Raw genomic sequence first — 26,105 nt, forward strand, 5'->3', positions numbered from 1 at the left:
AGAGGCTTCCTGAGTGCAGGTTAGTAATTAGACAAGCTTGTGGGAGAAGGCAATGGCACTCTTGCCTGGAAAATCCCACGGACGGAGGACCCTGGTGGACTGCAGTCTATGGGGTCGCTAACAGTCGGATAAAGCTGAGCGACTTCACTTTCACTTTTCACTTTCATCCATTGGTGAAGGAAATGGTAACCCACTCCAGTCTTCTTGCCTGGAGAATCCCAGGGACAGGGGAGCCTGATGGGCTGCCATCTATGGGGTTGCACAGAGTCAAATATGACTGAAACGACTTAGCAGTAGCAGTGGTCACTTTGGGCTTCCCTAGTCTTTGTCTTCCCTGCCCACCCCACCCCTCCTCCCCACCCCCAGATGGCACTCAGGTCTCTGACAATTCCTTTCAGACAAAGTCTTACCAAGAGTCTAATGGCTAAGCAGGTTTACAAAATCCTACCAGCCAGCCCCACTTTATACAGAACACTCTTGATGATATATTTGATGCTTTTAGTCAGGCTTTGTGTTTAGGGTAAGTAGGTAAGAAAAGAACTCCTCAAAATCAGCCAGCGCAATGAGAATCCTCCCTGTCTCTTCTGTGATCCCTACCTGTCCCTGTTTCTGAGGACTTCTTCCCATTAAGTGCCATGTGCTTCCCATGGAATCTGTCCTAAACTGCTCTATCTGATGAGCAGTGAGTAACGAGTTGGCCAGGCAAAAGGAAAAATGCTGGCTGGGTAATTTTGTGTAGCCTTTACTTTTTTTTTTGGCTGCACTTGGTCTTTGCTGCTGCACCTGGGCTTTTCTCTAGTTGCAGAGACTGGGGCTAATCTCCAGTTGCAGGGAGTGTGGGTTTCTCTTGCTGGGAAGCATGGGCTCTAGGGCACGTGGGCTTCAGTAGTTGTGACACGTGGGCTCTAGAGCACAAGCTCAGTACTTGTGGCATACAGGCTTAGTTGCTCTGCAGTATGTGAGATCCTCCCAGACTAGGGATGGAACCTGTGTCTCTTGCATTGGCAGGAGGATTCTTTACCACTGAGCCACCAGGGAAGCCCATAGGCAGCCTTTTAAATGAGCCTGAAGCAAATTGTTCAGGATAGATTGCAAAAAAGCATGATTGACAGCTTCCCTCAAGAATTTATTTATTTAGCAGTGCATTGTTTTTTCCTTCCCATGGTATTTTAGCAAGGTCAACTGGAAATTGACAGTCTTTTGCATATTGAGAAGCTGCTGGTCATCTTTATTTACTCTGCAAGAAAAATTTATTGTAACCAATGGAAAAGAATGCACATAAGTGATAGTCTGCCTCCCAAAGAACATCAGTATTTAGTCTGTAGATATTTTTAGTGAAAATAGAGTGAAAGCTTACTGCCATGCACCCTGTTGATGTACAAAGAATACTAATGACAGTGACAGCTTTTAACTCTGTGAAACAAGGTAAAAATGAAAGTCACTTAGTCATGTCCAACTTTTTGCAACGGGAATTCTCCAGGCAAGAACACTGGTGTGAGTTGCTATGTCCTTCTCTAGGATGTTTTCCCAACCTAGGGATTGAACTCAAGTCTCCTGTATTGCAGGCTCTTTGGATCATCTAAACCTATTATGTAAGAGGATATAGAAGCATCACGTTCATACAACCCAGATTCTGTGGGTGGATTATTTATGATAGCTGATCACAGGTTGTGGCATAGCAATATTTCCTTTTCAAAAGCAAGTACGTCCAACATTGAAAGCTTACAGTTCTGTATCTGGACTTTCGTGGGTGAAGAAAATAAACAGATTTTCCAAAGCTAGGACTAGGAGACTAGTTTATGTGAAAATGAATAGCACATAATTTTAAACAAATGAGATAAACATAGAAAAAATGCAACATCATTTTTAACCCACTCCTACATTCTAAAATGACTACTGGTTTTTCCAGTAGTCATGTATGGATGTGAGAGTTGGACCATATAGAAGGCTGAGTGCCACAGAACTGATGTTTTCGAACTGTGGTGTTACAGAAGACTCTTGAGAGTTCCTTGGACTGCAAGGAGATCAAACAAGTCAATCCTAAAGGAAATCAATTCTGGATAGTCATGAGAGGGACTGATACTGAAGCTGAAGTTCCAATACTTTGGCTATCTGATGCAAAGAGCTATCTCATTGAGAAGACCCTGATGCTGAGAAAGATTGAAAGCAGGAGGAGAAGGGGAAGAGGATGAGATGGTTGAGGGTATCACCAACTCGATGGACACGAGTTTGAGCAAGCTCCGGGAGTTGGTGATGGACAGGGAAGCCTGGCATGCTGCAGTCCATAGGGTTGCAAAGGGTCAGACAGCACTTAGTGACTGAACAACAACAACATTCTAAAACGTTAAAGTATTTAGGAAAAGCAAAACTGATGAGTAGAGCAGCTATTAGAGGGGGAGACTTAAAAAGTGTTTTTATATTTTGTTTTGGAGTATAGCTGATTAAGGAGTGGGACACTTTAAAAATATCTTTTTTGTTGGCTCCATAAATTGCAAGTGTTGCTTTTCTTTGTGGAAAGCTCTGCCCATCATGAAAAATGCCTTTCTGTTATTAAAACAAAGCATGAGCTAGATTTCTGTTTTGAGGTGATTGACATCATGATTACATGTCATAGGGTCCTGAGTGTTGTCATCCTTTTAGAGCTTAAGTCTAGAAATTCAGAAATGTTAGCCACTGTTTGTATTTGCTTTTTGTTCATAGTTTGTAGCCAATATTTGCTTTTTCTCTTCAGTCTTATGAATAGTAAAATTTTAAAAATTAGCAAACCAAATCAAATAATACATTAAAAGTGTCATATACCGGGATCAAGTGGAATTTATCCTAGGGATATTAGGATTTTTCGATTTCTGCAAACCCATCAGTGTGATATACCATGTTAACAAACTGAAGAATAAAAAAAATCCAATTATCTCAATAGATGTAGAGAAAGTTTTTGATAAAATTCAGCATACATTTATAATTTAAAAATCTCCAGGAATTGGACATAAAGGGAACATCAGTACAGTTCAGTTCAGTCACTCAATCGTGTCCGACTCTTTGCCATCCCATGAACTGCAGCATGCCAGGCCTCCCTGCCCAGCACCAACTCCCAGAGTTCACCCAAACCCATGTCTATTGAGTCGGTGATGCCATCCAACCATCTCATCCTCTGTCGCCCCCCTCTCCTCTCACCTTCATTCTTTCCCAGCATCAGGGTCTTTTCAAATGAGTCAGCTCTTTGCATCAGGTGGCCAAAATATTGGAGTTTCAGTTTCAACATCAGTCCTTCCAATGAATATTCAGGACTGATTTCCTTTAGGATGGACTGGTTGGATCTCCTTGCAGTCCAAGGGACTCTCAAGAGTCTTCTCCAACACCACACTTCAAAAGCATCAATTCTTTGGCGCTCAGCCTTCTTCACAGTCCAACTCTCACATCCATGCGTGACCACTGGAAAAACCATAGCCCTGACTAGACGGACCTTAGTCGGCAAAGTAATGTCTCTGCTTTTCAATATGCTATCTAGGTTGCTCATAACTTTTCTTCCAAGGAGTAAGCATCTTTTAATTTCATGGCTTCAGTCACCATCTGCAGTGATTTTGGAGCCCCCCAAAATAAAGTCTGACACTGTTTCTACTGTTTCCCCATCTATTTCCCATGAAGCGATGGGACCAGATGCCATGATCTTCATTTTCTGAATGTTGAGCTTTAAGCCAACTTTTTCGGTCTCCTCTTTCACTTTCATCAAGAGGCTTTTTAGTTCCTCTTCACTTTCTGCCATAAGGGTGGTGTCATCTGCATATCTGAGGTTATTGATATTGCTCCCGGCAATCTTGATTCCAGCTTGTGTTTTTTCCAGTCCAGCGTTTCTCATGATGTACTCTTAATATAAGTTAAATAAGCAGGGTGACAGTATACAGCCTTGACATACTCCTTTTCCTATTTGGAACCAGTCTGTTGTTCCATGTCCAGTTCTCACTGTTGCTTCCTGACCTGCATACAGATTACTCAAGAGGCAGGTCAGGTGGTCTGGTATTCCCATCTCTTGAAGAATTGTCCACAGTTTATTGTGATCCACACAGTCAAAGGCTTTGGCATAATCAATAAAGCAGAAATAGTTGTTTTTCTGGAACTCTCTTGCTTTTTCCATGATCCAGTGGATGTTGGCAATTTGATCTCTGGTTCCTCTGCCTTTTTCTAAAACCAGCTTGAACATCAGGAAGTTCACGGTTCACATATTGTTGAAGCCTGGCTTGGAGAATTTTGAGCATTACTTTACTAGCATGTGAGATGAGTGCAATTGTGTGGTAGTTTGAGCATTCTTTGGCATTGCCTTTCTTTGGAATTGGAATGAAAACTGATCTTTTCCAGTCTAGTGGCCAGTGCTGAATTTTCCAAATTTGGTGGCATATTGAGTGCAGCATTTTCACAGCATCATGTTTCAGGATTTGAAACAGCTCAACTGGAATTCCATCACCTCCACTAGCTTTGTTCATAGTGATGCTTTCTAAGGCCCACTTGACTTCACATTCCAGAATGTCTGGCTCTAGATGAGTGATCACACCATCTTGATTATCTGGGTCATGATCTTTTTTGTACAGTTCTTCTGTGTATTCTTGCCACCTCTTCTTCATATCTTCTGCTTCTGTTAGGTCCATATCATTTCTGTCCTTTATTGTGCCCATATTTGCATGAAATGTTCCCTCGGTATCTCTCATTTTCTTGAAGAGATCTCTAGTCTTTCCCATTCTGTTGTTTTCCTCTATTTCTTTGCATTGATCACTGAAGAAGGCTTTCTTATCTCTTCTTGCTATCCTTTGGAACTCTGCATTCAGATGCTTATATCTTTCCTTTTCTCCTTTGCTTTTCGCCTTTCTTCTTTTCATAGCTATTTGTAAGACCTCCCCAGACAAGCAAATCCTAAATGAAACTCTGACCAAATTAACAATCAAACTCCATCAAGATTGGATTAAATTCCTCCCTTTAGACCTCTTAAAGGTCTGGGCCTTACCAAGAAACCCTGTAAATATCAGTCCATTTGAGGCCATGTATTGGTGGCCCATAGTACCTTTAAGACCCTCCCCTCCCAGGACAGTCCCAAACTGCCATCCCACCTTCCTTTTCCCTTACTTGCCCAGATACACGATGCCCTTTGGCAACATATAGATAACCTCGACCACTCTCCAATCTTCCATACGCATCCCTCCAAATAAGAGACGAATTCTCTATGACAGTTCAGTCCCACTCAGATCTAACCCCTAAATGGCAAGGACGCTACAAGGTATTCTGCTGGCCCCTACCGCTGCAAAATTAAAAGAATACCTGTGGTGGATTCATGTTGATGTATGGCAAAACCAATACAATATTGTAAAGTAATTAATCTCCAGTTAAAATAAATAAATTTATATTTAAAATAAAAAAGAAACCACCCCTTGGGAGCACATCACTCAGCTTAAAAAGGTTATGCAGCCCACTGATGAGAATGCTTACCAGACTAATACTTATCAAGTTTCTCACACAGACCCTACAGCTCTAAAGTTCTCATGGCTTCCACCAGCCCCAACTGGTGATGGATGAGCCTGTTGATTTCACGGTTACAATTATTTCTGGAACAACTCCCGGCAGATATCTGGGTCTCGAGTCATCAAGGATCCACATTTGAACACGTTGAAGATTATATCTTCACCCTGTGGCTGCAGGGAACCATTTATAACTTTTACCCTTCTGAAATCCAATTTTTATCCATAGTCAGTTCAGCTCAGTTAAGCTTTTTCACTCTCCTCGTTCATGTTCATCAAGAGGCTCTTTTGTTCTTCATTTTCTGCCATAAGTGTGGTGTCACCTGCATATCTGAGGTTATTGATATTTCTCCCGGCAATTTTGGTTCCAGCTTGTGCTTCTTCCAGCCCAGCATTTCTCATGATGTACTCTGCCTAGAAGTTAGATAAGCAGGGTGACAATATACAGCTTGACGTATTCCTTTTCTTATTTGGAACCAGTCTGTTGTTCCATGTCTAGTTCCAACTGTTGCTTCCTGACCTGCACACAGGTTTCTCAAGAGGCAAGTCAGGTGGTCTGGTATTCCCATCTCTTTCAGAATTTTCCACAGTTTATTGTGATCCACACAGTCAAAGGCTTTGGCATAGGCAATAAAGCAGAAATAGTTGTTTTTCTGGAACTCTTGCTTTTTCCATGCTCCGGCGGATGTTGGCAATTTGATTTCTGCTTCCTCTGCCTTTTGTAAAACCACCTGGAACATCTGGGAGTTCATGAATTGCTGAAGCCTGGCTTGGAGAACTTTGAGTGTTACTTTGCTGGGGTGTGAGGTGAGTGCAATTGTGCATAGTAGTCTATCTTATATTCACTTACCCAAATGCTGGTTAGCGTCTTCTTATCTTTTTCCTTTCCTCTGCCCCAAGAACTCTTTCAAAACCCTGACCACAACTATCTACTCCAGATCCTTAATGTAACCCATACTCTCAATTCTGCTAACCCATGATTGGCTAAAGACTGCTGGATATGTCTATCCATAACTCCTCTAAGAGATTCAGCCCTCCCCATATCCATCCTCGACTGGACACTGGTAACATATCCTTACAATACTCATATCGTGGGGAGCCTTTATTCATCTCATATCTTAAACATCTTCACACAAGTGATCAAATCTGGATTCGGACAAAGTCTTAGAATCTTTACTCACTGACCTTCCCTCCTACAACAGTAAATCTCCTATGACGCTCTATCACCTAGAAAGTAAGACTATTACAACCAGCTCCTTTTTGCATATTTAGACATTCCCAAAACAGTTCATATGACCAATCCCTGGGCATAATCCCTAAACCCATGTGTAACCATACCTTCACTTTACTCTTTGCCACTGGAAAGGCTATATATATATTTCTGGTCCTACAGGACAATCTTTAAGCTTTATAGGACGATTTCCCTCAGCATAGTCCTCCACTTCTCCCATCGTTGGGGCTACCTTAGCAGGGGCCCTGACCATTCTTGAACGAAAGATCAAACCCCCTCCCCGTCGACTCCTCTTAGCCATCGACTTCAGCTGTTGTGTTGAGACACCTGGCCTGTTTTTCTTGTGTGCGGCATCTACATATCTCTGTTTACCTACTGATTGGGCTGGAACCTGCACCCTGATATATTCCAGTCCTAACATTTTTATAGCCCCCAATGATCAACCCCTACCTATTCCTTTCATTCACAAGCAAATGAAACAAGCCATTCATTTCATTCCCCTTTTAGTGGGACTAGGAATAGCGGCTGGAAATGGAACAGGAATGGCCAGCCTAACCACCTCCATCCAAAACTACAGGTACTATCTAACGATCTATCAGACAGCCTCTAGCAAATGTCCCAAGGTCTAATAATTATTCAAAATCAACTTGATTCCTTGGCGGCTCTAGTGTTACAAAATAGAAGGGGATTAGATCTACTAACTGTAGAAAAGGGGAGGGGGTGGTTGTGCCTTTTTCTGGATGAATCCTGCCGCTTCTATGCCAACCAGTTGGGTGTTGTCCAGGAAGCTGCAAAAAACCTTACAGATAGAGCCTATCAAATTGGCCAGAAATTAAGCAACTCCTGGCAGTCATGGTTGACAGACTGGAACTGGATGCCTTGGGTTTTGCCCCTTCTCGGACCATTCATATTCATTATCCTCCTATTCATATTTGGACCGTGTTTGTTTAATCTTTTCCAGGGATTCCTCCAGGACTGAATTTGAGCCATTTCTCAACATCAAGTCAGCACTGTTCTTCTGCTCAAGACCCTGGCAGCTAGGATGGAAAATCAACATTACGGGCCTTAGACTTCCTTCCTCCCAGACCACAAGCCCCCGCCCCTCATTTACCAGCACGAAGAAGCCAAAACATTGACAACGCCCATCTCTCTTTCTCTTTCTATATATTCCCTAGGGCCAGGAATGAAGGAACGCTACCTGGCTCAAAATAGCCTGGAGTTAAAACTCCCCTCTAGGTCCTCCCCACCATTTTATACAGAATAAAGAACTTTCTACCTGAAGAAAGGAATGAACATGAAGCTTGGTTACGTTCAGCTCCCAGCTGATCCCAGTCTCCGGCCCGTCTCAGGAATTCCTTGCCCCAGTGGTTGAAAGTGAGCTAATCAAAAGTAATCTTGAGGAAAAACAGACCCCCTCAAAACAATATATCTCTGCATACATATGTTTTTTATATATACCGCTCTCTTCTTGACTTAGTGCAGCAGTTCCGTGGTCTGACTGCTGCCCCTTCTCGCCTTATTAAAGGTGATCTGTTTCTGTAGAGTATTGGTCTCATTCTTTCTCCGAACCTTGCCTTCTCTAGTTCCTTTACCCTATGATGACTACATCAAAAAGTCAAGAAACAACAAGTTTTGTGAGGATGTGGAGAAAAGGGAACCTCATGCACTATTGATAGTGTTAGGTAGTTAGAATAGGAAACAGGTGTCCAAAATGGCAGTGGCTAAAAGACAAGGAAGGGAAAATCCCATGAAAATAGAACAAACCAAGGTCAAAGAAAGGTCCGAGGACCTGAGTGAGGACCTCAGGTAGTACAAACAGCACTCCTGGCTAGCCCAGTTTACATAGGGCAGGCCCATGGGCAGGAAAAAAACATAAGAAGAGGAGCCAAAGGAGGAGCCAAAAGCCTCTCTCACTCTCTCTCTCTCCGTATCTTTCTCTCAGCACTGGTTCACGTCTTTGGGCCGGCATGCCCTCACACCTGGAGGATGGATTCTCCTGCTATTTTCTAAATAAAATAGAGGTGTAACACAGAGCTGTAAAACTGATTTGTCTAAGAGCTACAACACGGTCTGTTCGAGACCTTAGAGCTGTGACACGCCAAGGACTTTAATGTCTGTCACTTCAAATCATTGTTGTGATGAGAGAGAACTGAGGAGCATACACTCGCCTGACATCTATGGTGCTGTGACTCGGATTTTACCTGGCTGAAAGAACCTCCACGTGGCCCCCGCAAGGTGGAGGCCAACTACAGCAGGAGCCCAACTCAGCAAAAGCTCCCACAGTAGAAGCAGAACAAGAAGAAACCTCAGCTCAAGGAAACTGACAAGAGGCCCATCGTGCTGGAAACTGGGACAGCGAAAAATGAACTCAGCAGAAAGCTCACGCAGCTCAGTCTCAGATTCCAGAAGACGTCCAATTAGGGTAGGAGGTCCTCGCTCCTATGGCTGTAGGGACAGATGCCTAACGAAATCTCAGTTCCGTTACAATCTCTCATTCCTTGTTTCCTCGAACCCCCCATGAACAGATGGGCAGAGTGGGCACAGTTCAGGGACTCTTGAGAGGCTAGTCTTTGATATGTCCCAAAGGCACTATCTGCTGAGCCCCAGTAGCTGTTACCCAAGCCGGTGGGGGTTCAGCTGTCCTTACTCTTCTTTGTGCCAAGGATCAGGCCAATGAAAACTGTGAGCACCGGTCAGATTTTGGATATTTAGCAGATTTTTAGCAGATATTTAGCGGATTTTCCAGCAGGCTATGAAGGGGATTCCTTGGCACGTTTTCCCCACTGCTTTTTCCTTCTTTCCTTCATATCTCTCCTGGGACTCAAGACAGGCCAAAACCCAGGATGCCTGGCTTCAGGACCTAATGAAGCTCAGGCTCTGATGTCTCATTGCAAAAATTCAGTGAGAGACAAAGCAATAAGTAAGAGGTGAATTTGTTAGGATTCAGAGAGATGTGCACTCTTTAGGGTGTGGGCCATTGCTAAAGACAAGGGCTTGGGCCATGGAATGCTGCCTGGCTAGGTTTTGCTAGCCAAAATGAATTCATATGCTGATGAGGGGGAGGATCATCCCAACCATTGGGGAATCACCCACTCCTCCATCTTTTGATGGTGACTTAGAGCTGTCCTGCCACCTCTGGGTGTGTCTTTGGCTTTCAGATTGGAGATTAAGGTTTACTTGAATTTGACTTGTCATCTTGGACACAACTGATTTCAGTCGGTGTACGTTATGCCCTTGTGCTATGTGATTCTTTCAAAGGTTGTGCCCTGCCCCCTTCCCTCCTGTTTCATGCTCTTTTCCTGAGCCCCGTCCAGGCCCACAAGGTTACCTCTACAATCTTCTGGAGGGACAACCAGAAAATAGCTGGCCCTTGGGAGGGAAATACTGTATAATATCCAGTCCATCTAGATATTCAGGCCTTCATCTTCCATGTTTCCTACAATGTATGCAACATCAGCATCTCTTAGTGAACCCCATAGAGTGGGAGACAGGCACACAATACCTGCTAGAAGTCCATCAGTTGGCATCCCTTCAAAGGCAATTGGACTTCCAGGGATAATGTTTGCCACTTTGGGAGTTAACCCTGCAGGCTGTTTGGGCTCAAACCTTTACCACCCTTCTCCTAAAGTTACAAACATACCCCTGGATCAAATCTCCACTCCACTTTTCTGGAACATTTGGTCTGTTGCCTCTTGACAAATTTGTTCTTAAGCCATTACTAACTCCTACAATCAGGACCCTGCCCCCATGTAGGCAATGTTGCTCCATCAGGGCCAGATAACCCACTTCTTTGTCACTACTTGTGTTATTACCTAAAGTGGGTCTATGACAATGAAATGTTTACCTGTGGAGATACCCTGCTCTTAAGGAGGACTAGGGGAAGAAATCAATGACTTAAATCCCTTAGAACAGTAAGAGGACAAGGCTTGTGACTGTTTCACTGTTTCCCAGTCCCAGGGCGCAGGCTTGGATTGCTTTACATCATGATATCTCTTCCCATCTGTGGCGAACAAACTGGCAATGAGTTAAAATTACAACCCCTTAATCTTCCCCAGCAGTGGTCACACTGGAGACCTTGGAGATGCCCAACTCCAGTCCGGAGGTCCCAGGAGGTCAACCTGCCTTGACCTGCCTAGGGGTCTGGTCCTTGAAAGGTTGTCATGCCTCAAGCTGCTCTGGGATCTGCCAGTCCAGGGTCCCAGGAGGTCGTCATGCCTCGACCTACCCAGGGACCCAATTCTTGGGAGGCATTCATGCCTTGACCTGCCAGGGGATTCCATATCCAGGAGGCTGTCACCCCTCAGCCTGCCTGGGGATCTACACCCTGACCTGGGGATGCCTGGCTCTCAGGTTGCAGCAGTACTGGGTAGGATAAGCCTCAGAAAGACTCACCCCTAAGAAAGTCCACCCATGGAAATAGAAGGAAGCCTATTACTTGTTGGACTATGCCCAGTCTCAGCAATAACTCGGGAGCCCAATGAGAACCCCATTGCCTTTCTGGAAAGGCTAAAAGAGGCCCTCCTAAAGTTTACCAATCTGGACTTAGAATCTTATGAGGAACAGGTGATTTTTTTTTTTAAACTTTATTTTACTTTATAATACTGCATTTGTTTTGCCATACATTGACATGAATCCACCACGGGTGTACATGCGATCCCAAACATGAACCCCCTCCCACCTCCCTCCCCACAACATCCCTCCAGGTCATCCCTGTGCATCAGCCCCAAGCATGCTGTATCCTACATTGGACATAGACTGGTGATTCGATTCTTACATGATAGTATACATGTTTCAATGCCATTCTCCCAAATCATCCCACCTCTCCCTCTCCCTCTGAGTCCAAAAGTCCGCTATACACATCTGTGTCTTTTTTGCTGTCTTGCATACAGGGTCATCATTGCCATCTTTCTAAATTCCATATATATGTGTTAGTATACTGTATTGGTGTTTTTCTTTCTGGCTTACTTCACTCTGTATAATTGGCTCCAGTTTCATCCATCTCATCAGAACTGATTCAAATGCATTCTTTTTAATGGCTAAGTAATACTTTAATGGCTAATATAATACTTATATATATGTATCACAGCTTTCTTATCCATTCATATGCTGATGGACATCTAGATGGTTTCCATGTCCTGGCTATTATAAACAGTGCTGCGATGAACATTGGGGTACAGGAACAGGTGATTATAAAGGACAAATTCCTGTCCCAATGTGCATCAGACATCAAAATTAAGTTACAACAGCTTCAGCAGCAGGACCCTGCTTCCTCTTTAGATGAGATGGTCCAGACAGCCACCAATACCTTTTATAACAGAGAACAGGAGAAAGAGGCCAAGGCCAGGAAAGGGAGAGAAGGAAAGAGGCAAGGCATGCCCAGATGCTGGCTACCCTCCAGGGAAGCCCAATTTCAAACCCTGAGTCCTTAAAGGACAAGGCATGAGGCAAATGCCTAACCTATAAGCAGGTGGGGCATTAGGACAAAGAGAGTCTAAACTGTGACAAGTCTCCTAAAACGGCTTGCTACAAATGCCATCAACTGGGACATTGGGTGGCACTCTGCCCTGGGGACCCAAGAGCCTCAAGGTCAAGCACCAAGCCTTCCCTCACGATGGTTCAACAGGACTGAAGCAGTTCACCCCAGCCAGCCCACCTGTCACAGATAACCACCATGGGGATGGAGCCAAGGGCACAATTGGATGAGGCAGATAGGTCTGAGAATTTCTTGGTTGACACAGGGGCTGCCTACTCTACCTGACTTCCTACTCCGGAGCCTTCTCCTCCCAAATCTGTACTAGTTTGGGTGCTCCAGGAAAAACAATTACAAAAAGATTCACTTGAGCACTTCTTTGTTGCTGGGATGGACAAATATTTTCCCGCCAGTTTCTGGCAGTCCCTGAGTGTCCTACTCCCTTATTGGAAAGAGATATACTCACTAAACTGGAGTGCACCCTTGTGATGGGAAGCTTTTCAGCCCCTAGAGCCCTACAGCTCCTGGTTACTACTGAAGAACCCATTACACCTTATACAATAGAGGGGCCAAAAACTATGGGAGGACAAAATTAACCCCCACGTGTGGGATGAGGGGATTCTTGGACGAGCCCACCAAGCTGAACCAGTCACCATTGTCCTCCGAGATCCCACTCGGTTTTCTAACTGAAAACAATATCCTCTCAGAAGAGAGGCTCGGGGGAGGGACTACAGCCTTTAATAAATAAATTCCTTGCTTGTGGGCTATTGGTCCCCACCAGTTCACCATGTAACACCCCAATCCTCTCAGTAAAGAAAAAGGATGGAACCCGGCAAATGGTTCAAGATCTCTGGATCATAAATGAAGCTGTAGTCCCCTCCATCCCACAGTACCCAATCCCTATGTAATCTTGGGAGAAATCCCACCCAACGACAAGTGGTTTACAGTCTTGGATCTCAAAGACGCTTTTTTTTTTTTTTTTTTTTGCATCAGTTCAGTTCAGTTCAGTTGCTCAGTCGTGTCCGACTCTTTGCGACCCCATGAATCTCAGCACGCCAGGCTTCCCTGTCCATCACCAACTCCTGGAGTTCACTCAGACTCACCACCATCGAGTCAGTGATGCCAGCCATCTTATCCTCAGTAGTCCCCTTCTCCTCCTGCCCCCAATCCCTCCCAGCATGAGAGTCTTTTCTAATGAGTCAAATCTTCTCATGAGGTAGCCAAAGTACTGGAGCCTCAGCTTTAGCATCGTTCCTTCCAAAGAAATCCCAGGGCTGATCTCCTTCAGAATGGACTGGTTGGATCTCCTTGCAGTCCAAGGGTCTCTCAAGAGTCTTCTCCAACACCACAGTTCAAAGGCATCAATTCTTCGGTGCTCAGCCTTCTTCACAGTCCAACTCTCACATCCACATATTACCACAGGAAAAACCATAGCCTTTACTAGACGGACCTTAGTCGGCAAAGTAATGTCTCTGCTTTTGAATATACTATCTAGGTTGGTCATAACTTTTCTTCCAAGGACTAAGCGTCTTTTAATTTCATGGCTGCAGTCACCATCTGCAGTGATTTTGGAGCCCCCCAAAATAAAGTCTGACACTGTTTCCACTGTTTCCCCATCTGTTTCCCATGAAGTGATGGACCGGATGCCATGATCTTCATTTTCTGAATGTTGAGCTTTAAGCCAACTTTTTCGCTCTCCTCTTTCACTTTCATCAAGAGGCTTTTAGTTCCTCTTCACTTCACCCCGAAGAATTGATGCTTTTGAACTGTGGTGTTGGAGAAGACTCTTGAGAGTCCCTTGGACTGCAAGGAGATCCAGCCAGTCCATTCTGAAGGAGATCAACCCTGGGATTCCTTTGGAAGGAATGATGTTAAAGCTGAAACTCCAATACTTTGGCCACCTCATGAGAAGAGTTGACTCATTGGAAAAGACTGATGCGGGGAGGGATTGAGGGCAGGAGGAGAAGGGGATGACCGAGGATGAGATGGCTGGATGGCATCACGGACTCGATGGACATGAGTCTGAGTGAACTCCGGGAGATGGTGATGGACAGGGAGGCCTGGTGTGCTGAGATTCATGGGGTCGCAAAGAGTCGGACATGACTGAGCGAATGAACTGAACTGAACTGAACTGAACCTGTTTTGCCTCTGACCAGGTCAAGCTACAACATGCAGTGCCAGTTCAACAAATATATAAAACTAAAGCTGACCAACAGAATATATTACTCACCCTTAGGTGGACACTGCTTTAAGGAGTCTGAGGCCTGAGCCTAGCAAGAGGGGGAGGCCCAATTCCCCTCGCCAACCCAGTTCAGGGGTAAGTAGCCAGAAAGACCTCGGCATCCCTGTTCTGAAAGAATTGGGCCTTCCCTTTGTTGAGGGGCTGAATGTTAGGTAGTTAGGATAAGAAACAGGAGTCCAAAATGGCGGTGGCTAAAAGACAAGGAAGGGGAAAGCCCGGGAAGGTAGAAAAAAAGAAGGTCAAAGGAAGGTCTGAGGACCTGAGTGAAGACCTCAGGTAGAACAAACAGCACTCCTGGCTAGCCCAATATACATAGGGCAGGCCCAGAGGGAGGAAAAAACATATAAAAAGAGGAGACAAAGAAGAAGCCAAAGGGCTCTCTCTCACTCTCTCTCTTTCTCCTGTGCACTCGTTTGCATCTTTGCGTTGACATGCCCTCACGCCTGGAGGATGGATCTCTTGCTATTTTCTAAATAAAATAGAGGTGTAACACGGATCTGTAACACTGATTTGTCTAAGAGCTACAACACGGTCTGTTCGAGACCTGAGAGCTATAACAAGGTCTGTCCAAGACCCGAGAGCTGTTGCCGAGGGCTTTAATGTCCGTCACTTCAAATCTTTGTTGTGACGAGACAGAACCGAGGAACAGACACTCACCTGACAATAGGAATACAAAAAAGTACAGCCACTGCAAAAAACACTATGGAGGCTCCTCAAGAACCTAAGATAGAACTCCATATGATCCAGCAATCTCAGCTCTGAGTATTTATCTAGAGAAGATGAAAACACTGACAAGTAAAGATGGTTGTGCCCCCACGTTCATTGCAGCATTATTTACAATAGTCAAGATATGGAGACAATTTCCGTGTCATTGATGGATGAATGAATAAAGGAATTTTGGTATATACACACACATACACACACGAATAGTATTCATCCATAAGAGAGAAGGAAATCTTTCCCCTTTGACAACATGGATAGACGGGAAGGCATTATGGTAAGTGAAATAAGTCTAACAGAAAAACAAAGACTTTGCAAACCAATTGATATATGGAATCTAAACAAAACAAACGCCAAACTCATAGATGCAGAGAACATATTGGTGGTTGCCAGAGGTCGGGACTGACAGTGGAAGTGGGAGAAATGGGTGAATGGGATCAAAAGGCAAAAATAATAAAATAAAATGCATACTCATTGCAACATGTATACACATATATGCTAATGGGAAATACCAAGACTTAGAAATATTTTTGATTGATGTTTGAATCTCCTGGAAAATGCACAAATTTTTATTTCATGCAAACTGAAATTCAATAAAGTTGAAAAACTGCAGTCATTTAGGTACAATTGGATGTGAGCAGCATAGTCAAATGTAAGAGATTGATGGTAAAATTGGTCTAAGTTGTCAAACTACCTTGTCTCCAGGCCCTTTTATGATGTTAATTTGGATCTCTTCTAATGCTGAGTTAGGACCTATTTTTGCACTTCTTGAAGCTCAAAGACTCAAAAGCTTTGCAGTTTTACTTTCAATAGTTTTTAGTCTTTTAAGCATTTGCTGGTTTTTTATTTTTCATTTCCTGTTTTTTTCAACCCACAGACAACCTTCTCATGCATGTAAAAATATCTGTACCTATTTGCTAGAAATTCTATGATAAAGAGACCAGAGGATGATTTTCACAGTCTGCAAGAAGTTTGTGGTTGACCCATTTCTCAGAATCTTCTCACAATAACAAGAGTGGCTGTTATAAATTCACATGTACACAGGCAGAACCATTTCCTTCCTGCCTCATCTCCTTCACCTTTGGCCTGACCAAGGTCCCCTTCCCCTCCTCTACGTGCAGTGATGTTCATCAGACTTGCTGAGGAGGCCTGACTGAGGGCAGTCGCAGCTCTGTTGTGAGCTGAGGGAAAGAACCAGTGCAATCAGTGGATGCAGGCTCTTCTGCCTTCCTGACAATGGAGTTTTAAAAGCCTGAACATCACAGAAAACTTAAGAAGCCAATTTTCTTTCTCTTTGCCTATTTTGAAGTAATAAAAATTTGAAATTAGTATTAGAAAGTCTCTATCTCCAGGTTGTAGATGACCACAAATAATCCTGTGTATAAATATGTAAGAGTAGTTTGCACGTTCTCTCTTATTGCCCTTTATTTCTATGTATCAGGAGATCAGAGATTTCAGCATCAATTTAGCAAACTAGTCGTATGCCAACCATTCTGAAAATGGATTGAGATCAATTATAGACCACAGACATTTCATTTTTGAAATCCCTAATCAAACTGGGATGTCACAGCAAACTTAGGAGCATACATATGAGATACAAGAGGATGCAACAATTTCTGGAAGGAGCACTGGGGCCAGACATTCACAGTCAGCATGGGCCCAGAAAGGCTATAGCTGAGGCGTCCACAGAGGAGGCAGAAGCACCGTGGGGAGGTTGGCCTCAGACATTTCAGCTGTGAAGGGATGGGGCTGCGGATTCATTGAGGATGTGACCGTGAGATGGCTGGCCTAATTGTCTCTTCACATCCCCCTGTTCAGAGGCTCACACTTCAAGGTCTCTCTTCCCAAGTGCATAACTGAAGGATTCTGCCCTTTGATTAGAGCATCTCCAGAGAAAATCTTCCACATTTGGGCATTTTGTGTTTCGTCTCCATAACAGCCTGTCCCACAGTCACCTCAGGTGAGACCTGCACTTAGGACCCTCACTCACAGGTGAAACTTGCAGCTTTTTGAATGATTTATTCCAAAATTTGAAAAGATAAACAGGGAGAACTGCCATTTGAGGACAAACTGCAATATGATGGAGAGATGCAAGAGACAAAGATAAACAGAAAAAATAACCTAAAGGGGCCATTAACTCAGCAAACAAAACCATGAAAGAAACTAACCAAGGGAAAATAAATTTCTCTTTCAGATATCTAGATTAATCATCCTCCCACTGAAATCAACTAAAAACGCTGAAAATGTATTAGATACATTTTCTTAAAAGCACGTATGAGTAGGCAAGTAATAAGTACTCTCAGAACTAAGTGGGTGACAAGTGGAGTGCAGCAGCAGGCTGTCTCTCTGAGGATACTTTACCAGCTCTGGAAAATTTAAACTTTACTTCTGGTAGCCACTTTGACATGAAAATCATAGTCAAGGCAAAGGGGGAATTCAAGGTGGGAGGGGGTGGGTATCTAATAGAGGAACTTGTATCTCTAAGTCCAAAGGGACACTCCCTCAGTGAAGAGTGACATAGGGGTCAGTGACTTCTAGCCAGTGAAATGGATGAGAGATTTGAAAAAGAAAAGATCAGAATGAAGTTTAAGGAGCAAAAGATGCTTATAGAAAAAGAGAGAGAGAGAATAGGCTAGAGGAAGACTTTAAAGTAATAATGGTTGGAATTTTTTCTTTTTTTCCTGAGCTGACAAATTCAGCAATCAACACATTCACAAAATCTGATACAAAAGAAATTCATTAGGAAAGAATTCACACCGTAATGTGTAGTAGTGAAACTGTGGGGAAAGAAATGGACCAGAATGAATAGACAGATGACCTTTGAAAAAAGAAAGTAGGAACTGGTCTGATTTCTTAGTAATGACAAGCTGCTGCTACTGCTGCTAAGTCGCTTCAGTAGTGTCCGACTGTCCGACTGTGCGACCGAATAGACGGCAGCCTACCAGGCTCTGCCGTCCTGGGATTCTGCAGGCAAGAACACTGGAGTGGGTTGCTAAATGACAAAGGAAGCCACAAAACAGTGGATCAGGCTTTCGGTGTGCTCAAAGAAAATAACTGTCAACTTAAAATTCTACACCCAGGGAAAATAGCTATCAAAAAGAAGGCAAAAGAAACACATTTCAGACAATACAGACTGAGCATCTTGCCACCAGCAAAACTTAACTAGGATTTGTAAGAGTGTACTTGAGCAAGAGAAAAGTAATCCCAGATGAAAAAGAAGAAAGAAAGAAACAAAGAAGAGATACTATTAATAATTTCTAGGGCTTTCCTGGTGGCTCCGTTGGTAAAGAATCCGCCTACAATGTAGGAGTCCAAGTTTCAATTCTTGGGTCGGGTAGATTCCCTGGAGAAGGAAATGACAATCCATTCCAATATTCTTGCCTGGGAAACCTTATGGACAGAGGATCCTGGTGGGCTACAGTTCATGGGATCATAAGAGTTGGACTCGACTTGCAGACTAAATCACCAGAGCTTAAAAAGGAAAAAAATAAGAAAATTAAAATACACAACAACAATACTGTAGATATAGGGGTGGCAAGTAGGAATAAAAACTAAAATATTCTAAAGTAGTTGTTGTATAACAGAAAGATGAAAACATAGAATTCCTTTTAAACTTTGACAAATTAAAAATATATGTTATATAGGGAATAAAGCCAATATTTTGTTATAACTGTAAAAGATATGTAACCTTCAAAAATTGAAGGAACATTAACAATTTCCATACAAGTAAAGGAAAAAATTAGAAAGTGAAAAAAATAGCCAGATAATCCAAATTAAGATGCAAAGAAGAAAGAAAACACAAATTATGAAACAGGTTGGTCACGTAGTCAGCAGAAAGTAAAATTATGAATGCATCCAAATAGATTACAGATTATAATTATGATAAATACAGCACAGACTTCAGTTACAAAAATAAATGTGTTTTGAAGTGGATTGCAAAAGTAATCTGAATCTAAAACATGAAACTAGAGATAGATTGAAAGCAGAAGTAAAGGCAAAACACAGCAATACAATTCTAAACAAACACAAACAATATATCAAATGAAATAGGCTTTTCATTCAGTGTCTAGTGAGAGCCTATTTCATGCCAAGTGCTGTTCTAGGCAACTGGCTATATTAGCACATGATAGCAGGTAAAGATCCCTGCCTCTCCAGACCTATCAGTGTTCCTTGAGGGGACAAACAATGAACAAAAAAGGAATAATTGATAAAATAAAGAATCATTATAGAAGATATTCCCCTATGTAAGAATAAGACCTCAGGGAGCATGGTAGAGAGGACCCAGGGTGGGAAGGCAGGGGAAACTTCAACAGTGTGGAAAGAGAACGCCTAGCAAGTCCTATTCTGCAACATGACCACTGGTTAATTCCAAATCCCAGAGAATGCAGCCCAGGTTAGGAAGGGATTTAGATAATTAGGATGCTGTTTCACAAGAATAAAGAACTTTGAGATTGGTTGCCCTGGATATTCCAACAAATATATGTTCATAAATATAGATGAGACTGATTTTTTTAAAATGTACGTTGGTTTGCAGCTTCCTTGGGATCTATCCAGGTTTCATCTGAAACCTGATGGTGAGGCAGACCACTCCAGGCTGCAAGCTGGCAGGTTTAATACACAGGGAACTGACTCAAGATGCTTGTCTTGGGCAGCCCCAAGAAAAGCAGTTCTTCACACCTGTCTGTCAGAATCTGAAACGCTTATAGAGAGGCCTTAAGTGGGTTCTATCATATATACCATCCAGACAGTATCAGTTTCTTCTCGAGGCTGTATCCTTGGAGGGACTTCTGGAAGTGGGAAAGGCAAGCAGAAAGCACATTTCTAGGACAAGGAGTGGCTGGGGAGCCCTTGATTGCATGGGTGCAGTTTGCTGGTCCACCTCTCAACCCCGTGACCAGCTCTCGCGATCTCACAGGCTCCCCTCTCCCTGGGCTTTCACCAGCATGGAGGTGGCTGCTCTGGTGGCTCCCTGGCTGCAGTGCAGGCAGAGGCCACAGTAACAATAGAATCACGTGTGAGAGAACATGGGTGAAGTCACAGTGATTCCCGATGGATTGACAAATTTTTCTGCTGAAAATCGTAGGACCTGAATCTTGGATTTACAACGTCCCCCATGTAGGGCGTGGGATCCCTCAGGTTGTTCACTTGTGCCCTCGTGTGACTTAATAAAGAGGACACATGAAGTTTCATCAGTAGGAACACACTACATTCTGTTTGGATAATGGTTCCGATACTTCCTAGGGAGGAAGTGACCATGTTCAAGGCCACTTTTTCAGTTCAGTTCAGTTCACTCACTCAGTCATCTCTGACTCTTTGCGATCCCACGAACTGCAGCATGCTAGGCTTCCCTGTCCTTCACTGTCTCCTGGAGCTTGCTCAAACTCATGTCCATCAAGTCGGTGATGCCTTCCAACCATCTCATCCTCTGTTGTCCCCTTCTCGTCCTGCCCTCAATCTTTCCCAGCATCACAGGCTTTTCTAGTCAGCCAGTTCTTCTCATCAGGTGGTAATATTTGAGCTTCAACTTCAGCATCAATTCTTCCAATGAATATGCAGGATTGATTGCCTTTAGGATTGACTGGTTTGATCTCCTTGCAATCCAGGGACTCTCAAGAGTCTTTTCCAACACCACAGTTCAAAAGCATACATTCTTTGGTGCTCAGCCTTCTTTATGGTCCAACTCTCACATCCATACAGGACTACTAGAAAAACCATAGCTTTGACTAGACAGACTTTTGTAGGCCAAGTGATGTCTCTCTGATTTTCAATATTTTGTCTAGGTTGGTCATAGCTTTTCTTCCAAGGAGCAAGCGTCTTTTAATTTCACGGCTGCTGTCACTATCTGCATTGACTTTGGAGTCCAAGAAAAGAGCGCCTGTCACTGTCTCCATTGTTTCCACATCTATTTGCCATGAAGTGATGGGACTGGATGCCATGAGCTTCATTTTTTGAATGTTGAGGTTTGACCCAGCTTTCTCACTCTCCTCTTTCACTTTCATGAAGAGACTCCGTAGTTCTTCTTTACTTTCTGGCATTCGGGTAGTGTTTTCTGCATACCTGAGGTTATTGATATTTCTCCCTGCAATCTTGACTCCAGCTTGTAATTCATCCAACCTGGCATTTCGCATGACGTATTCTGCATAGAAGGTAAATAAGCAGCGTGGCAACATACAGTCTTGACATGTTCCTTTCCCAATTTGAAGCCAGTCCATTGTTCCATGTCCAGTTCTACCTGATACTTCTTGATCTGCAAACAGATTTCTCAGGAGGCAAGTAGGGTGGTCTGGTATTCCCATCTCTTGTAGAATTAGCCATGGTTTGCTGTGATCCACACAGTCAAAGTCTTTAGCGTAGTCAATGAAGCAGATGTTTCTCAGGAATTCTCCTGCTTTTTCTATGATCCAATGGAAGTTGGCAATTTGATCTCATGTTCCTCTGGCTTCTCTAAATCCAACTTGAACATCTAGAAGCTCTCAGTTGATGAACTGTTGAAGCCTAGCTTGGAGAATCTTGAGCATTACTTTGCTAGCATGTGAGGTGAGTGCAATTGTGCAGTAGTTTAAACATCTTTGGCATTGCCTTTCTTTGGGATTGAATGAAGACTGACCTTTTCTGGTCCTATGGCACTGCTGAGTTTTCCAAATTTGTTGGCATATTGAGTGCAGCACTCTGACAGAATCATTTTTTAGAATTTAAAATAACTCAGCTAGAATTTCATCACCTCCACTAGCTTTGTTCTTAGCGATGTTTCCTAAGGCCCACTTGACTTCACATTCCAGGATGTCTGGCTTTAGGTGATTGATTACTCCATTGTGGTTATTTGGGTCATGAAGATTTTTTTTGGTATAGTTCTTCTATGTATTATTGCCACCTCTTCTTAAAACCTTCTGCTTCTGTTAGGTCCATACCATCCCTGTCATTTATTGTGCCCATCTTTGTATGAAATATTCCCTTGGTATCTCTAGTTTTCTTAAGGAGATTTCTAGACTTTCCTATCCTATGAGCTTCCTCTCTTTCTCTGCACTGACGGCTTAGAAAGGCTTTCTTATCACTCCTTGCTATTCTTTGGAACTCTGCTTTCAGATGGATATATCTTTCCTTTTCTCCTTTGCCTTTAGTTTCTCTTATTTTCTTAGTTATTTGTAAGGCTTCCTCAGACAACCATTTTGCCTTTTTGCTTTTCTTTTTCTTTGGGATAATCTTGATCACGGCCTCCTGTACAAATGTTATGAACCTCCGTCCATAGTTCTTCAGGCACTCTCTCGGTGAGATCTAACCCCTTTAATCTATTTGTCACTTCCACTGTATAATCATAAGGAGTTTGATTTAGTTCATACTCAAATGGTCTAGTGGTTTTCCCTACTTTCTTCAACTTAAATCTGAATTTGGCAATAAGGAGTTCATGATCTGAGCCACAGTCAATTCCCAGTCTTGTTTTTGGTGATTGTATAGAGCTTCTCCATCTTTGGCTGCAAAGAATATAACAGTCTGATTTTGGTGTTGACCATCTGGTGATGTCCATGTGAAGAGTCATCTCTTGTGTTGTTGGCAGACGGTTGTTGCTATGACCAGTGCATTCTCTTGGCAAAACTGCTAGGCTTTGCTTTGCTTCATTTTGTAGTCTAAGGCCAAACTTGCCCGTTATTCCAGGTATCTCTTGACTTCTTACTTTTTCATTCCAGTCCACTACAAAAAGGACATCTTTTTTTTTTTTGCTGTTAGCTCTAGAAGGTCTTGTAGGTCTTCATAGAACCATTCAACTTCAGCTTCTTCAGCATTAGTGGTTTGGGCATAGACTTGGATTACTGTGATACTGAAAGTTTTGCCTTGGAAACAAACAGAGATTATTGTGTCATTTTTTGAGACTGCACCCGTGTACTGCATCTCGGACTCTTTTGTCGAATATGAGGGCAAGTCCATTTCTTCTAAGGCATTTTTGCCCACGCAGTAGATGCAAAGGCTATCTGAATTAGATCTGCCCATTCCGGTCCATATGAGTTCACCAATTCCTAAAATGTAGATGTTCACTCTTGCCATCTCCTGTTTGAGCACTTCTAATTTACCTTGATTCATGAACCTAACATTACAGGTTCCTATGCAATATTGTACTTCACAGCATTGAACTTTACTTCCATCACCAGTCACATCCACACCTGGGTGCTCTTTTTGCTTTGGCTCAGCTTCTTCATTCTTTTCTGAGGTATTTCTCCACTCTTCTCCAGTAGCATATTGGGTTTCTATCGAATGTTCAGTGTCATATCATTTTGCCTTTTCATACTGTTCATAGGATTCTCAAGGCAATACCGAAATGGTTTGCCATTCATTTCTCCAGTGAACTAGCTGATTCACAAGGGAAGCCCAAGCATACTGGAGTGGGTATTCTCCAGTGGATCTTCCTGACCCAGGAATAGAACAGGGGTCTCCTGCATTGCAGGCAGATTCTTTACCAACTGAGCTATCAAGAAAGCCCCTCCAGTGGACCACACTTTGTCAAAATTATCCACCATGACCCTTTCATCTTGGGTGGCCCTACATAGCATGGCTAATAGTTTCATTGCATTAGACAAGGCTTGGATCCATGTGATCAGTTTGATTAGTTTTCTGTGACTGTGGTTTTCATTCTGTCTGCACTAACAGATATGGTTATTTTGAGGACAGCTTTTCTCATTAGAGATATGTCAATGTTTATAAGGACAGGCTTTGATGGCCACCACTCAAGACTTGCTGAGTGTAGTCATCAGGGGCTTCTATGTGTGCTATCTTCCAGGAATATGTAATTTTGAGTCTACATTCAACAGATTGATTGTGACAAACGTTTGGTTGTTCATGGGTTCTGTACACAGCATTGTACAAATGACTGCTGCATTTCAGACATGCTTCCTTGACCTTGAGGACTCTTTACTCAACATCTCTGGAACCCTTCTGGTGAAGTCATCTTTGAACTTAAATGCACAGTGGAAAGAAAACAAGTCTGTGATTTGTAGCTTCTTTTTATTTTCAACCAAAGCATGTATTCAAGCTTGGTCATTGACTTTATTCACCAGATTGAGACTCTGTCAAAAACTAAAGTCATTCTCATCAGGTCAAGTCATGATCTCTAAGACCAGTCAAAGCGTTTGCCAGAGTTATCCCCTACACTTGTTGTGAGAATCTCCATTCACCTGCTTTCTCTTCAGTCACAAGGACCTGGAGACTCCACCACACAGATGCTTAACTGGTCAAGGCTGGTTTTTGGCTGATCTTGAGTACATAAGGATCAGGGCTCTGAGGGACACTTCTACCATTTCACATATGCACATTCTACTTCTGACTGTGGGATTTATATATAAATACCAGTCTGTGAGAGGGATATGGCCACCTCAAACTTCTTCCCATAATCTGAAGGAGCACAGTGCTTTTCTGGACTCCTGCTACACCACTCAGAGCATCCAATGCTGCTATTTCAGGAATAGAAGGGGAAGATCTTGGGGTTCTTCTGTAGAGTGCTCTCCTCCACGGCAAACAAGGTGATCTATATCTAAGCCTTGCACTAAGTAAGAAAGACATCACAAAGAAGGAAGACATTTATTCTTGGCTCCTACAGACCCGTCATGCTGGCTCCATTTGTGTCTCATGAAGGAAATCTTGGATAGCTGCTACCCTAAGCAGAAACTCTCTCCATCCACTGCTCATCCCGTTTGTGTAATTAAAGCATCCAACCCAATAATCAAGCTGAATTTCATTGAAGGGTAAAGCCTCTCCTTCCCATGGCTTGTGCCGGCTTCTGCTGAAGGTTGAGCAGTGTGTACAGGGCTGCTTCCATCGTTGTACCCCTGCCCTCACCTTCTCCTCCTCCAGCTGCAGGCCTTGCTTCTGACTCCTCCTTGGTTGGAGGAGAGAGAAGAAACCACTGAAGACAAGTCTGGCACAGTCTGGTCTTTGCCGAATGGAGACACACTTAGTGTCTCTTTTTCTCATGGGGCTCCATTAATGACTCTGCAGATAGCCTCCCCTGGAAATCTACCATGACATGTCCAACTGCTGACTGCTGTCTGCCCTCCAGATGGTCCTTTCAACTCCAGTTCTTGGCAGAGTTGGGATCCCTGGTAAACTTCCAGTCAAGTCCCCTTTAAGCCGGCTTTGGCTGGCTCCCTCCTGTGTGGCCTATAGCTGATTAGTGGGAAGAACACAGTTGGGTCCCACAGGCAGTGAAAGCTATGGTTGCTTCAAATCAGGCTCCTCAGTTATTATCCTCTGGCACATGACAACATCTTTTATATTTCCCCCAAGAGCGTCTGGCTCTAAAGTTTCGCTCCTGAAGACACTGGTCTTGTCCCCCCAGGAATCTCTTACCATGCAGCACTCATGTCCTCAGGCAGCACCAAGACCCAGGGGGCCACCTTATTGGTGTGAGGTAAGAGAGAACTCTTGTCCTGTTGGGTAGATCACAAGAGGATTCCCCGTGGAGCCTCCCTTATGAAATGCCATGGTTACAGAGAGATTACCCTCTTGACTAGGGGAGCCACTACTCTAGGCATAAACCCCCCAAATTTGCCAATCCTGAAGGTTGTTGTCCTTCTAATCAAACTGTCCTCTTTTACAAAGCCCTTTCTTCATAGCTCAATTGGTAAAGAATCCGCCTGCTATACAAGGAGACCCCTGTTCGATTCCTGGGTCAGGAAGATCCCCTAGAGAAGGGAAAGGCCACCCACTCCAGTATTGTGGCCTGGAGAATTCCATGGACTACACTCCATGAGGTCGCAAAGAGTTGGACACAACTGAGCCACTTTCACTTTCACTTTCCTCTTAAACTCTTCAAATACCTACTGAATTATTTGAACAACTACACCTCACAGAACTGGTCACCACCTGCTTCAAGTTCTACACAAATTTTTTAGTACATAAGACTGGAATGTGAGGATGTTGTCAGTAGTGAGTCAGTCAAAATCAATATTTATTGTTAAT

The 26,105-nt window shown here is 43.3% G+C and overlaps 1 protein-coding gene across 2 annotated transcripts in view; it reads right to left on the reverse strand.

Moving 5' to 3' along the window:
• LOC101105810 (GTPase IMAP family member 4-like) overlaps positions 1 to 26,105 on the reverse strand; it is a 52,171-nt gene that overhangs the window by 12,438 nt on the left and 13,628 nt on the right. The gene's annotated exons all lie outside the window — the stretch shown is intronic.

This window comes from Ovis aries, chromosome 4, assembly GCF_016772045.2.
Source record: "Ovis aries strain OAR_USU_Benz2616 breed Rambouillet chromosome 4, ARS-UI_Ramb_v3.0, whole genome shotgun sequence".
Taxonomy (NCBI): Eukaryota; Metazoa; Chordata; class Mammalia; order Artiodactyla; family Bovidae; genus Ovis; species Ovis aries.